Below are 16,678 nucleotides of genomic sequence, written 5' to 3' on the forward strand. Positions count from 1 at the left end.
AATAGATTGATTAAATACCCTTCTATATGAACATGTCTTGTTGCATGAATAAAGAACTAATTTTATGGTTCAAAATCTATTTCAAAATTTTTTTCAAGGTGAGTGTTTCTGTGTTGTCATTTTCCTGTCTTCTTGAAATCATTAATAACATTAACTACATAGATTTATCTGAGTTATTTTAAGAAATCTTGTTGTTTTCTGCAGAATATAAACCTCTTAGGCCAAAATATTAAATTAAAGTGAAGTTATAAGCTATAAAATGGCGAATTTGTCATTATCCTGGCTGTCAATTTCCTGGCTTATGAATGCCAGTACATTGAAGTGTTACCAGAATTTTTTTAACTGCTGATACTGTAAGGAGGGAAAGCAAATATTAACCTAATACCAAGTTCATGTATGATTGTAATATGCTTGAGTGCAATCAAAGCTATTTATTTATGTAATGATTGATTATTATACACAATTTTATTCTGTACATATCAGCAAAAAAAATTTTTTTTGATTCCTTCTACAGTAGATAAAAAGAATTAATTTAAGCAATTTATGGTTCATCTAACATAAAGGCCTAAGTTGAATTACTTACTATTAACTTAAAAAATTTTTTTTTAAACTTCTAAGCTAATATGTCATTTTCCTGGCATTCAATATTTGGTGAATTTCTATTTTATTTTTTTTCTCGAGCAAATGTTAATAAACTACACTGCTGCCTGTAAGATATTAATAAGTGTAACTAAAGAAGTATACAAAAAAAGTTTAGATTATTTTGAAGACTTTAAATTTGAAGAAATTTTTTGGTTCGAATTGTCATGTTTAGAAAGAATACCCCATATATATAATAAGTATAGAAATCGTTTACAATGAGCGAAAAAAATGTGTTTAGCAGAAACTTATTTTTCTAACAAAATTTTTATTAAAAAAATTGTATCAATAGTTTTCCGTGAACAAATATTAACATTAAAAAACTTTGTAGATTAACTGCCACTACAATTTTTCAATTCCCGTTCACTAGTATATAAAACATGTTAACTCGATTTTATCCTGAAGTTCATTTTGATAGATAACGGTTGATACTGTCGTTAACGTACTCCTTGCATTACACACCTTCGGACGTGAACTGAACACGCCTGTTTTGACAGTAGCGTCCACTTCAATCTGAACATACTCACTTCGGACAACACGTCTACCTCTCACTGAAACGCTTACTTCGACTTGAACATGTCTAGTTTGATGGATAAAACCCAATGAAACGTTGGCTTTCTAATTGTAAATGCGACATTATCCTCCTAGCGTTGTTGCTACTCAGTCTCGATCACACACAACGTGACGCTGTGCATAATGCTAATAGCAACAAAGGAGAGACCACGCACAATACCATGATACTAATACAGCTCTCATAAGTAGCACTCAAAATCTGGTTATCTTAATACAGCTCTCACGGCCTCTCATAAAACAGAAGTGAATCATACTGCAATACCTTTTCATAGAATTCTATCCCAAGTAACATTCTGGTGGGGGAGTAATGCAGCATAGCTACAACTACAATTATTCAATAGTATATAACTGTGTTCCTCAAATTTTCATCACCACGATCCGGTCAAAGTTTGATAATTTTACCACAGCCCTATGAAAGAGGGAGAAGCTAATCCAGATATATCTAATTAGTTTTAGTTCATAAAACAGTCGGTTCCTGGTAAACTTTCTCTCCCCCCCCCCCGAAAATATAAATGATAAAAACACAATTGTTTCATTATCAGCATTTATATAAAATAAATGAAAGTCTTACGCACCGTAATGTATTCATGAATATAGTTATTTATGATCAGAACTGTGACCTCTTAGTATTAAATTCCGAAAAAAAATGTTTAAATTATTTTCATCAGATCAGCTAACAAAATCTTAACTTTTTATTTTAATTCATTTATCTCAAATTTTGTTAAACGTATTAACCCATTCCTGCCCTAGTGTCTTCTTAAAAGACTGTAAATAAAGTAAAAAAATTTTAATTATTCGGATTTATTTTGCGTAAACAAAGTAGTTCTATCAACGAGAATATACTATTAATATAAATTTTTTAATTTGGCTCTGTCATCATAAAAGTTGTAACATTTGTTTTAACGTTAGAGTGAGCAATACAAATAAATTTACTACCACTTTTTTAAATCCAGTATTTTTCATACGTCGGTTACTTTTTGTGGACAAACTTAAAATTTTTAATTTTTAAGACACATTAAAATAAAATTTTTCTGAGAAACTTATCTCACTGAAACCGAGGGTCGAAAGGTCGGTCAAAAAAATTAAGGCAGTTAACTATTAAAGTACGTGGAAGTTTTTCTACGTTTGTAACAATAGTTTGTTCACCAGGAATTGGCACTTGGCTCCATCTACTCTGACGAAGAGTTAGTTCATTTCAACGCGGGAGTAAGAAGAGAAATGTTTCCGCGCTTGAAATTGAGACAACCCTCAATGAGCGCCAAACGCGAACGATTATTTTTCTATCACTTACTCCAGTTCATCATCTGCTATTCTACCTTTCGTTACTCTAGATAATTAAATATATTGCTGCAAAGTGTCTGAAAACGGACAAACTAGTCACTAAAAAGAGAGAAATATCAAATTTATGAAATATTTAATGTTAAAAAAATACGCATAAAGATTGCTAAATAAATATTTTTGTCATACGATCCACAAATAGCAACCTTGTTCAGGATTGTTCTTGTCCTTATCCCAAAAGTAGCGAAATAGTATCGTCGGATACCACGTGATGAAGGTAGAGCCAAGTGCCAACTCCTGGTGAACAAACTGTACCTGATTTTACATAAATTTCTTGACGTAGTTATCAGATTTCTTTTTATAAGTAAATACTTCCTAAACTATTGTGGTGATCCAGAACATCTGATGATAAATTTCAAAAAGCAAGAAACATCTTTTATGATATGAATTTTGCTACAACTTGAAACAATTTGGCTAGCGTTCCGAAGACCTGGAAGCTTTCGCATCAGTCATTTTATGTCTCAAAAACACATAAAATTAAAAGGAAAACATTCAGGCATGCTTTGTTTTTATACAGCTTCCATTTTGCATTAAAAAAAAGGTAATTGTGATTTTAGAAGTAAAAATACTAAATTTAAAAGTTGTGACAATTTTATTTATTAGAATCTCTTCGTTTGAGAGCTTGTACAACATTGAGGCTGAACATCTTTCGTGTTTACGAACGCTTTATTTTTTTAGTGTGACTTTTCGTATGACAGCTAAGCACTTTCAAGATTTAAGAAATAAACCGAAAGCTTTCAAAGACCAACGTGTTTTTGAAATAATCAATTTATTATATTTTAAGGGCTTGAAAAAGAGTTTTCAAAGTTTTCATTTGTAATTAAATATTTATTTTAATTCACTTTTTTAAAATTCATTTCTTCCTTCATTTTTAAAAGCTAAGCTACAAAAAATTCATAAATAAATATGAGTCTCATTTGCTTTGTCTAAATGAAGTCAAAACTTATCCTGTTTTTCGCTGAGGAGACGGTTATATGTCTTCTTATATAGTAAGACAAAAAAGTATATATAAAGTATACCTTTAAAAAAGTGAAAAAGTATACCTTTATTGTTAAAAGTATACAAAAAGCATACCTTTATTATATGGTATACCTTTATTATACGATATGTAGCTGTATATATGGATAAATACTTTTTATATTTTATTTATATTATGAGGATGTTTTCTAGAGTAAGCACAAGATCTTGCTTTTCTTTAAAAGAGAGGCAGTGACATAATTTCGATTGAATTAGAACTACATATGTTTTATTCTAGTGAAAACGACTTTCTTACAAATGGCTTTAAATATTAGGAATAATTTTCTGATAGAATAAGTGTGATTTTTTTATCCCTTTGAGTTCGTTGAAAGACATGTTGAAGTAGTATTTGCAATGATTTTATTTTTTCCAAATAATTATAAATTAAATGTGTCTTGAGCGAATATCACACGAGAGAAAAATAAGATTAACAATTAGCGGAACTTCATCTCTAAAGGCAATTTCGCAATTCGGAGTTGTCGATAGGGTTGCTTAATTGCCAAAACGTTTGCTGGTAACGGGTTACCATTTTTTGTCCTTTATCTTAACTTTTATATAAAATTTTATTTTTTCATGTGATACTATTATCTCATTCTTTTTCAATTTCTTTTTTCAAAAGGAGGAAAATGAAATCACAGACACTGTAGAATATTAATTGATATCCGTTTAATTTTGTGCATTTTAAAAGTCTTTATTCAACTACAAATAAAAATTCTGAACACTTCATTTTTTCTGAACACTTTAGTGGAGCACCATAATATAAAAAGGATTATGATTTCTAGCTCATTGTATGAGAATGATATTGAGGTGTAAATTAATTCCATGCTGCATCTCTAAAAGGATAAGAGGGTAAAAGGGGGATAAAATTAAATACTATCTAGTACTTTTACGATTTTTTTGCGTTGGAGTGACTAATATTATAGAAGTTACTTATGTTTTATTTATAAAAGTGAAGTTTATTTATTCATATTAACGTATCTAGCATTGCTAGCTAGGCAAGTGAAGTATCGTATACGCTAAATCAAATAAAACCAAGTTGTTTGATTTAATACTTTAGCAATTCAAAAATTTATAAAAGTTTCTTGTTTAGAAAGAACAATTTTTTACTTTGGCTTATACCACTTTATGCAACTGGCATTGCTATCTAGACAAGTGAAGCTTTTCTACCAATTTAATTTTTTAAGCTTAATCCCATAAAATACTCCTTTGAAATAATTGTTTAGAAGAAATGAGGATGTAATGTATGAAATATACAATTATTCACCTTTTAGTCATAAAATATTTATAACATTAGAACCATTAGATCTATATAATCAATTCCAATTTTTTTTAAAATTTAGCCCCAAAAAATACATAATAAATAATGTCTGACTTGTCTATACAATAATGTCTCAGAATTTTACTGTCATAAATATATTTAGATTGCATTAACTGCAAATATTATCATGAATATCACTTTCATGAAATACCAATTTTTTTAAAAAAAATTTCTTTTAAAAATACAAGAGGATTTTCAATGTCATACTTGCAAATTATTATTGTAAAATATGAAATATTCATTATTTATGTAAGATAATTTAATTAAAATTTACAGGATTTATTTTAGGGCAAATTTGTTGTATGTTAATTTACGCACTAAATGAATTCATACTTATTAATAACTAGAAAGAAAAAACAATATTTTATTAATAGCATACTTTTTACGTACCCTGTTATTTTTGTTATAGGCTCTTTAAACGTGTTCTGTATTTTAAATGATACAAGAATCAATTTAAAAAATGAAACATTTCATATCAATACTTAGAACTTTATTCATTTACATTTGCAATTTTTTTTCAATTTTAATCATAAAAACAATATTACAACTCTTTCCTTCTACACCAGACAAACCGTACATGGTTCCGCAAAATAACTGAAATAAAAGAAAGAAAGAACTGTTACGATAAAATTTTACCCACTTATTATTAGAATGAGGGAGATTATAAATACCATCAATTCGAAATCAGTTAAGCTTTCAGGTATCCCTTAAAAACTTATTTTAAGTTTGATAGATATTTTGATTATAGTTCAAAGATTATTCTATACACTAATGAAGGAAGGGAGGTATATTTGGTTTTATACTTTTTATGTTTGGACTGAAATTTCTTTTAAAAAATAAACGGTATTTATAAATGAAGACTATTGAAAAGGAAAGTATATTTAAAATTAGTAAGGTAATCTTACATACTAACTACCATTGTAGAAAAGTAAAGTATCAATAGATAAATGTAAAGTGTAAATAAAAAGTAAAATATTAATAGTTAACTTTGAATAATAAGAAAAAAAACATTATTCAAATTTGTTTTATTAGTATGATGTAACAATAATTTATTCGCTTTAAACTAATAACATTAAAACTTATTATTATAATTTGTTCTAATCAAAACTTTCATTACTTTGGATAGAAATAATTTCTAAATTAATATAGATGAATTTTTTCTTTATTTCACATTAAAATATTCGCCAAGCAACTCGCCAAACTTTGTCGCATTATTATTTTAACATATAAAACATAAGAGATTTCATTTCTTAATTTAAAATTTTAATCTTTATTTCTGTTGATTAAAAAAACATGTGCTTTATTGCTTAAAAAAAATTTTATTGGAGAAATAATTTTATTTTTCCTTACGAATTCTTTAATGTTTGAATCACTTTTTTTAATGCAAGTTAGAAAATTCAGAAAACATGTTTGGTAAATATTTACATTGTCCCCTACAAAGTAACCCCATTTTACGGTTATTATTGAAGAGTTTTTTTAAAAGGGGTAGAAATATATTATATAAAAATAATTTTTAAATTTAAAAATTCCACACTTCAAGCTGCTTTATATTCCATAATCCCTTTCCTTTTAATTTTTTTATCTGTTTCTACATTCATCCTCTCTTTGTTTTGCTGCATTTTGATTAGTATAATATTTTGTTTATTATTATTCAAAGTTAACATATATTTATCTATAGATGCTTAACTTTTCTGCAATGGTAGCAAGTATATAAGTTTACCTTACTAATTTTTGAATATTATTTCATTTTCAATAGAATGAAAAATGTTTTATAAATGCAAAATTTTGTTGCATTATTATAACGTATAAAATATAATAAAGATTGTATTTCTTTATTTTTAAATTTCAATATTTTTTTAATTTTTATATCTGTTGAATGTAAAAGCATGTGTTTGATTATATGACAAGGTTTTTTTTTCTATTTGTGAAATAATTTTTTTATTTTCTCCTACGAATTACTTTAATTTCAGAAAATCTTACTTTGAAACAAGTTAAAAAACTCAGAAAACATGTGTGGCAAATATTTACCTTATCTGTCACAAAGTTAACCCATTTTTGAGTAGTTTTTAAAAATACAAATTCTGAATAGCTGTATCTGTTTCTACATTCATCCCCTCTTTTATTTGGTGTATGATGATTTGCATAATATTTTGCTCATTTTTGTTCAAAGTTAACTTTTGATACCTTAATTTTTATTTATACTTTGCATTTATCTATTGATCCCTTACTTTTCTACAATGTAAGTAAGTTTAAATTACTAATTCTTCAATATAGTTTCATTTTCAATAGTTTTCATTTATAAATAACATTTATTTTTCCAAAGAAATTTCAGTCCAAACATAAAAACTACAAAACCAGAGATACCTCCCATCTTTCATTACTGTATAGAATCATCTTTGAGCTATAATCAAAATATCGATCAAACTTAAAATAAGTTTCTGAGAGATATCTGAAGTCTTAACTGATATCAAATTAATGGTATTTATAATCTCCCTTATTCTAATAATGGGTTGGTAAATTTTATCATGATAGCAATTTCTTTTATTTCAGATATTTTGAGGAACCCTGTAAGGTTTGTCTGGTGTAAAAGGAAAGAGATGTTATATTGTTTTTATGATTGAAATTAAAAAAAACAATAATACAAAATTGAAAATAAATACACTTGATAGTAAATGTTTTATTTTTTAAACTGATTCTTACGTTATTTAAAATGTAAAATACGCTTAAAGCCAATAAGAAAAATAATAGGTTTCATAAGACAAATTTCTCTTAATATACTTTTTTTCCAGTTATTAATTAATTTGAATTTATATAGTATATCTTACTATAAATTTGTCCTAAAATATATCCTGTAATTTTTAATTAAATGATCTTATACCAATAATTAACGTTTTAAATTTTACAATAACAAGTTGTAAGCATTTTAACCAATTCTCTTTCATTAAAATTATTTTTTTTTTAAATTTGTCTTTTGTAAATGTGATATTCTTGATAATAATCAAAGTTCTATGTAAATGAATTTTATTACAATTAGGTAACAATGAAAAGAAGAGTCATTTTTGTATAGTCAAGTCTAGCATTACATATTATGCGTTTTTTAGACAAATTAGAAAACATTAGAATTGATTTGAAAGATCTAATAGTTTTAATGCTATAAATATTTTATGAGTAAAACGTAAGTCAAAATTTAATATTTCGTGCATTAAACCATCATTTCTTCTAAAAAATTATATCAAAGGACTATTTTACTGGATTAAGAGTGAAAAATTAAATTTGCAGTTATACCTCACTTGTCTAGATAGCAATCTCCGTTGCATGAAGTTGTGCAAGTTAAAGTCGAAAAATTGTACTTTCTACTCATAAAACCTTAATAAATTTTCGAACTCCTAAACTATTAAATCAGAGAACTTGGTTTTATTCTTATTCGATTTAGCGTAATGATAGGCATAGGTAACGATATCTTATTTGCCTAATTTGCTAAGTTAGATACTTAAATAGGTATAAATAAAAAACTGTTCCTTTATACATAAAACATAACTAACTTCAATAATATTAGTCACTTCGTTCAACGCAAAAAAAAAAAATCGTAAAAATACTAGATAGTATTTAAGTTTATCCCATTTTTATCCCTTCAGCCTTTTAGAAATGCAATATGAAATACATTGTTAATATCAATTACAAATTATGAGCTAGAAATCATAATTCTTTTTAAACTATGCTGCTCCACTAACGTGGAAGTGAAGTGCTCAGAATTTTTAGTTGCAGCTGAATAAATACTTTTAGAATGCATAAAACTAAACGGATATTAATTCAGCGTCGTTTCAAGCCTCTTTTTCAAGCTCTTAAAATATATTAAATGGATTATTTCAAAAACAGGTTGGTCTTTGAAAGCATTGGGTTTATTGCTAATATCTTAAAAGTGCTTAGATGACATAAGGAAAGGCGCACTAAAAAAATAAAGCGTTCGTAAACGCGAAAGATGTTAAGGCTCAATGTTGGACAGTCTCTCAAACAAAGACATTTTAATAAATAAAATTGATACTACTTCTAAATTTAATATTTTTACTCTTAAAATTACAATTACCATTTTTGTTTATTTTATTCGATTTAGAAGCTGGGCAATTCCATGAAAAAGGGGAAAAGTATTGGAAAATTCAAATAAGAATAATGCTATTATTTTTAATGTTTTCTGAATTAGAAAGGTTTGAAGTTTGATAATTTATAATAATTCTTATTGAGAATTTAGATTTTTAGTGTTGGCAACCCATTGAACATTAGCATTTGCTTGTTCTGATTTGGGCGAAGAACATGGTCAGATATTTAAAAAATCAATAAGTTAACATTATCTTCCTTACAAAATGTTCCAAAGAATAAATATTATTTACTACACTTAATAGAAATATTGTGCAGTGTTAAAAAAGTTTTTGTTCTTAAATTCACTTAATTATACAAATTTTAATTAAACATTAATGCATGTAACGTAAGTTACCAAAAACTAGGAAAAGTTTTTATGTGTAAAAATGAACAAGTGATACAAAAGTAAAGATAATATTTTTTCTTTCTTAGAGGCTAACACTAAATAAGCAGCAATAGTTTTGTTTTCATATATTACTTATTTATTGTTTTGTGCACTATTCAATATGTGTAACGCAAGTTACTGACATGTATGTAATAATAGTTGTAATAAACTCACGTAAATATTTGAAATAATGATATACACGGACTTAATCAAATAGTTAAAAACAACTTTTTTACTATGGTGAATTTGGAAAATTTATGACTCAATAAAACTGGGTTGTTTAATTACAACGCTTAGTATGATGATAGTATTCGAAAGATATTATTTGCAAGCTAGATACAGTTTTTTTTCAACTTCTGGATTGGTTTCAAAATTATAAAGTTACGGAATTAAATATCAGTAGTTGCAAACTCAAAAGTAGGGTCGGCTGCTCAACGACAGATATAAAATAAAATAAAAAAATGCATGTTGAACTCTTTCTCTGGCCTGATCACGGAGACTTGAGATCATTTGACTCTAAACGTCTTAGAACATTTGTGAGTCAAGTTAGAACCACGCTTATGGACCAGAGGGAACCAAGTGTCCGAAATCTAAACTTGAGCTGCTTAGATTCTTGCTCTAAAAATGGACACAATTGGTAATTGCATGAAAAAGTGTGTCCAGTAGGGTTTCTAAAGCAACTGCAGAACATGAAAACCCTATGAAGGAGAAGGGACTCAAGATTTCGCCCCCTCTTCTTCCGAAACTATTGTGACTATAAATTCCAAATTGCAGCTACCCATCCCTCCCCTTCATATTGAAGGTCAAGAATACAAGTCCGTATTCAAAGTTATGTTCATTCAGAGAAAATATTGACTACACAAATATTTTAGCATAGATAATTAATCTCCCTATTTTAGCATATTAATTTCATCTCGAAATATTAAGATTGCTTCTTGACGTGTGAAAATTTAATCAGTTGATAAAAAGTCATTAAAGGCTTTTTCCTTGTTTTCCTGCGCATACATTGTGCCAATCTATAAAGGTGTTTAGTGTCCGAAATTAGCTTAAAAAGAAACTAAAACTAGAAGTGAGAGTGACAGCAATAGAAATCAAGCATGCCTGAATATTTCAAATTTTATGTGTTTTTGAGAGATTAAGTGGTTGTTAAAAAAAGTTTCCAGGTCTCGCTTATTTTTCTCCTGTGCGATATCCGTTTAAGACGCTTTTAATTTATAATTACTTAGAAAAAGTAAAATCATTGCACAACAAAAATTAACCAACGCAAGAAAACTACCGAATTTAAAAAAAATCATAGTAAATTTATTTGTACCGCTCACTTTAACGTTAAAAAAAATGCTACAACTTTCATGATTATAGAGCCAAATATAAATATTCACATTATTAATGCAGGTTGCGTAGCCAAATTTTTCAACAAAAATTAAGCACTTTAAGAAAATATCATAATTAGGATAGGCGCACTAATAATTTTTCTCCTTCATATTGTTGAAAGATTTTTATACTTATGTTAACAAAATGCTTTTAAGGTAATTTTGAAAGTTACATGATCATGATAAAATAACTAGTTTCTGACAAGGAATTCTTTTCTTGATTACATTGGCCACCATAAAAACAATTTACGCACCATTTTAAATATATTCAATATTGAGAGGATCATTCTATTTTTTTTTAAATTAATAATTATTTTACACAATTATGTAAAAAAAATAATTATTCAAAATTAGGATTAATTTATCTATTTAAAAGGTTATCAAGTGTATTTCCTTACATTTAAATAAGAGTTATTTCACTGTCTTACCTGCAAGTAGGGAAAAAAATTAATAATGTAATAATGATAAAAAGAAAGGTCACGTACCGTTTCTTTCCGTTCTTTGAAGCAAGTCATGTCATCCAGTCATTGATTGAGCTCTAATTCTCCGGATAAATAACCAACGGAATATTCGTCAGGGCTGTCGGCTGGTCCTCCAACCAAGATGCAGGTCTTCCTGTTCAGTAAAATATAATAGCCTGACTGATTAATATGGAACCATAGGTATTGGACAAATCTGAATATTTGCCTTCGTTGGTGTAACACATGACATAGAACTGCTTGACATTTTCTAGCCTCCATTGTTCCGTCTTCAGCTGCAGGAGGGTTCAGTTATAATTATTCCTGCAAAACACATTAGGGGAGTAAGGGGCAGAAAACAGCATCATTTGACAACTTTTAGACACGATGCGGTAATTGCACAAACATTGATCATGATGCCCTTAAGTCGAAATCATGACATCAGCTCCATACAAAACGAAAATTCCCAGCTTCTCCAAATCGAAAAATCGCTTTCCCCCAGTCCAATGAAACACTTTTCCAGACGTTCCGATCACAAGATGCTCCACCATTGTCGAACCTCTTCTAGCCTCAACCAATCTCTCGCCAATCAACAGGGCAAACTAATAAGTAGGTGCTAATATCAAAACCTAGTCGTAATGTAACTCGGAATGTGTTCTTGCTAAACTAGACAAAAAGAAAGCTGTCGTTTTACCAGTGTCACTCTGCGATCGTGCTATTACATTGACCGGAGAACCCGTTACTAAAGTTGGAAGAGTTGTTTTTTGACTCTTGGAAGGAGCATTAAAGCCCATCGCATATTACTTTTTACAGATTTTCTGGAAGATGGAGCTGTTCGAAAGATTCCACCGAATACAGAGGAGAGTCACCGTTCTTTCGCTAAACTTCAACTCCATGGGGAAGAAACCAATACTTGGGTCCTTAGAATCTTTCTCGTAATGGATATTTCAGCCGCGGACAAACAAATTTCCTCATCATCATTCGGTAGTATTTGCATCGACTTTAACATCGTTTTTGTTTACGTCAATTGGAGAAGGTGTAACGAAAATAGGCTTCTTAATCTCATGATGTTTTATGTCTGTAGACTTCTCTAGAGATGGTGATTGAGATAGTGGAGAGCTTCCTACTTCCCGTGGTCTTAAAACAGGCTAAGAAGAAAGTCTTAAATAATCTAAAAGCTGACGCAAGTCTGTCACTTTATCTGTCATATCTAAAATTTAAAAAAAATGCTTTATAAGAAAAATAAAGTAATTGCAAAAATTACTTAAATAAAATAGTTGTTAAATTTAAAGAACAACAATACTTTCTGTTATATATATAGTAACTCGTACCTTATATGCTATTTGATATTCATAATCGTTAACTTGTCAGACAAAAATCAGTCTATACAGTCTTTAATAAAATTTTGAATAAAAATGACTGTAATATCTCTTACCCAAAATATCACAGTAATATTAACAAAAATTAAAAATGTTTCTTTTCAAATTATATCCGAAAACCTTTTTTTTCTTTCACACCATTAGCTTATGCTTAAATAGCAGTACACATGAAAAGGAGGGATCTTTTTCAATTGCAAATTGTTATAAAAGGACGCAACTTAACTTTGTGAAAAGCAATTTTACTGCTGAGAACAGTGCATATGATGAAAAAATAAATTTAAAAGTAATCAAATACATCAGTGTTCTCCCTTAGCATTTTCAGAAGGGCGGGCTATTCTTTAAACCCTATAAATCAAGAGACGATAGAGAAGTCCTGGTTCATTCCTTACTCAAAGCTGAAGCTACGATTTCCTACCTCATGACGCTACGCTGCACACAGATCTCGAAAATCACAACTAAAGGATATGAAAACTTTGCTGTTTTTACTTTCTGTAAGAAATGAGTTGAATGCTCGACACTTTTCAGCTAGTATCTGTCAAACTTTACACTGCTAAATTATTTCTACTCAAAAATATAATATTCATACATTTTCTTATAGTATTAAAAATTAACATTTTAAAGTTAGAAAAATTTCTCAATGTTTGTCATCATGGTTTAATTATCGTTTTCTAATTTTAGTTTTTTACTTTTAATGTAAAATAAAAGAGCATATAAGAACACTTTTATAGTAACATATTGTTAGATAACAATTAAATGGGATGTCCAGTTTTAATGTATTTTCATATATTTACACATTAAGACACAAAAGCCTTAAATGATAATCATGAAAAAAAGTCTTTGAGCATATAATAATGAGAATATTACACATAACTATTTAAAATTAATGCGTTATAATTAAAACGCATAAATATTTTGAATAATAACATTAAAAAATATATTCATTGTGAAATTGAAATTTTTTTGATCATTAATAATTTTTATTTCTGAAGTTCAGGATTTTATTTTCTGTTTAAAGTAACGAGAATGTATAGATTTCAATGGTAAAATTCTAATAAAAGTTCTTAAACGTCTAAACGAAGAACATAATGTTTCTTTATTCACAGCAGGATAAATTCTTATTTTATAATTCATTTAATGTCATTACATATCTATCACAAAGAACTTTTATAATTATATATACTTTTATATTTTTATAAAAGTATATTATATATAATGACATATATATATAATCCGAACTTTTATAATATGTTGTATGTACTTGAAAATCAATTTGTTAAAATCTATTAGCTAGAAAAGAAAAAAATAACTATATAGAATTGCACTCTCGATTTTTCGAGTTTTTCCGGGAATTATTTTTCCAATGGCTGTGGACTAAATTAGAAATTTTCCAAACCAATAGACTTCTTTCAATACTTTAGTAAAAGCCATTTTTCTATTTGAACTTTATACATCTTTTTGGATATTCCCTGTTATTGGAAGAAGTATTGAGAAGAAAAAGACGTTTTAGGCATTGAAATATTGTTTTGGGAGTTATTTTATTATTTCAAGCATGATTGCCAATAAGTGGTGCTGTTGTTTGAAAACGAAAAACGAGAAAGATAATTGTGTCCCGTATTATTTGGAGGTGATAGAAATATTTTGAGATCAACAGTAATTTTTATTTAACCGAAATTAAATTTTTTTTAAAACTTTTAAAATGTATTGTTATTTCCGACTGCATGATATATTTAGACACAGACGCAGGCTTGATCTGCAACATTTTTCTAGTGCCACCCATAGGACACAATCGATGCTATAGTTTTTGGAGAGAACCACCTGGCTGCTGAGGAAGAAGAGAAGGTCACTCTAAAAACATTTCTGCTTATGTGAATTTGTTCTGCATTTAAACTGCAGAAGATTTATGATGCTTATTTGGTTGGTGTAGAGTCTAAACTTTCATTTTCACTATGCCTGATAATAATGCTAAAGAAAAATTTTGTTTCTATTTTAATAAAAATTTTTAATGTTTTGTTTTATCAAAAAAAAATCGAGCATGATAAATTGTTATTCTTATCAGAAAAGGAATTTAGAACTAACTGCTATTGTTAGAAAGCTTATGAAGAAAATTTTTTTAACTCCATATTGGGTTCAATATATTTACATAACACTTGTATGTAATTGCCTCTGAAAAAATATTATGAGATTGGAATACAATTTAGCTCAAATACGGCTTAAAACTTTACTTTCTAATTATCTTTAAATATTGATTATAAAATAACAAAACTATTTTTTGGAAAATATTTTTTTAATCTATTTATGCTTATAATGTTTTACTTATACATTTTGGCTCTATAATCTTTTTACCAACAATATTAATTTTACGTTATTGCAGATGAAAAAAAATATTCGACTAGAATTTAAAATAAGTAACAGGTCTTCCCGTGGTCCGGCAAAAATATACAGTTAGTCGTAAACTAGTCAATAACATAAATGAAAAACTACTTCAATTAGCAGTCACATAAATTTAAGTAGGATGCAGTTATGTAGTCGAATCATTATGAGGAACAGCATTTTATAACTTTCTAAAAAGAAACAATTCATTTCATGATATAAGCTTTGCTACCATTTTGATTATGTCGCTGAGACACTAAGAACCATTAGATAATTCATCTTGAAACTTGACTTTTTAATTATTATTTATTTTTTAAATGAAGCTATACTTGTTATGCCTTACACGTCCCTTATGGTTCGGCATTTCTTTTGCAGTCATTTTTAGATAATATAGTTCGAGAAACAATATTATTTGATTTAGAGTTTGAAATAATTTAAATCTGACTTAATTTCTTTTTATCTTGCAAGGTATAATATTTTGTATTATAAGAGTACACGAAGACTATCAGTAATTCTTATGGAATTTGTCTAAAAGTTGATGTCTTTTAAATATAAATAGAAATAAATCCTAATAAAACGATTATCGCAAAATGAAATCGAATGAGTTTTTTTAAAATAACCCACCATTAATAACTTGCATAAAATTTTCAAAAAATAGAATAAAAAGTTGGGCTAAGACACATTTAGTTTATAATTATTTTAAAAAGATAAAATCATTGTAAATATTACTTCTACAAATTTGTTTTTTAATGAATGGAAAAGGATTAAAAAAAAATCACACTTAATCTAAAAGAAAATTATTCCTAATATTTAACGCCATTTGTAAGAAACTCATATTCACTATTATAGAACATAGTCCAATTTCAATAGAAATTATTTCACTGCTTTTCTCCAAAAAAAGGAACAAAATTTAAGGCTTACTTCAGAAAACATTCTCATAATATAAGTAAAGTATATGTCCGTATACAAAGGTATATAACCTTCTCCTCAGCGAGAAACAGGATAAGTTTTGCCTTCATTTTGACAAAGCAAATGAGACTCATATTTATTTATGAATTTTTTATAGCTTAGCTTTTAAAAATTATGAGGGAAATGAATTTAAAAAAGGTGAATTAAAATAATTATTTAATTTTTGGAAAACTTTGAAAACACTCTTTTTCAAGCCCTTAAAATATATTAAATTGATTATTTCAAAACCAGGTTCGTCTTTAAAAACATTGGGTTTATTTCTTATATCTTAAAAGTGCTTAGCTGACTTAGGAAAAGGCACATTCAAAAAATAAAGCGTTCGTAAAAGCGAAAGTTGTTTAGTCTCAATTTTGGACAGGCTCTCCAAAGAAGAGACTCTTATAAATAAAACTGTCACTACTTCGAAATTTAATATTTTTACTTTTAAAATCTCAGTTACTATTTTTTTTATTTCATGCAATTTAGAAGGTGTATAAAAGCGAAACGTGTTTTTTTTTTTAAATTTTATGTGTTTTTGAGAGATTAAGTGGCTGTTTCAAAAATTTCCAGGTCTTCCTAAGGCCAGCCAAATTATTTAAAGTCGTAGCAAAATCTATATTCTAAAAGAGGTTCCTTGCTTTTTAAAATTTATCATCGGATGTTCTAAATCACCACAATAGTTTAGGAAGTCTTTATCCCACATGAAATAACTTAACTAGTGAATGATCCTCAAGTTAAGTTAAAGGACT

General features: G+C 27.8%; 1 long non-coding RNA gene across 1 annotated transcript in view; it reads right to left on the reverse strand.

Annotated features, from left to right (window-relative positions):
- Positions 1-12,548, reverse strand: part of LOC147806574 (uncharacterized) — a 28,964-nt gene extending 16,416 nt beyond the window's left edge. The window contains exon 1 of the long non-coding RNA XR_015428564.1: positions 11,260-12,548. This is a non-coding gene — a long non-coding RNA (uncharacterized LOC147806574). The remainder of the gene's footprint in view (positions 1-11,259) is intronic.
- Between the last annotated feature and the right edge of the window lie 4,130 nt (positions 12,549-16,678).

This window comes from Parasteatoda tepidariorum, chromosome 8, assembly GCF_982258835.1.
Source record: "Parasteatoda tepidariorum strain Cologne lab strain chromosome 8, Ptep-v5.0, whole genome shotgun sequence".
NCBI classification, from domain to species: Eukaryota; Metazoa; Arthropoda; class Arachnida; order Araneae; family Theridiidae; genus Parasteatoda; species Parasteatoda tepidariorum.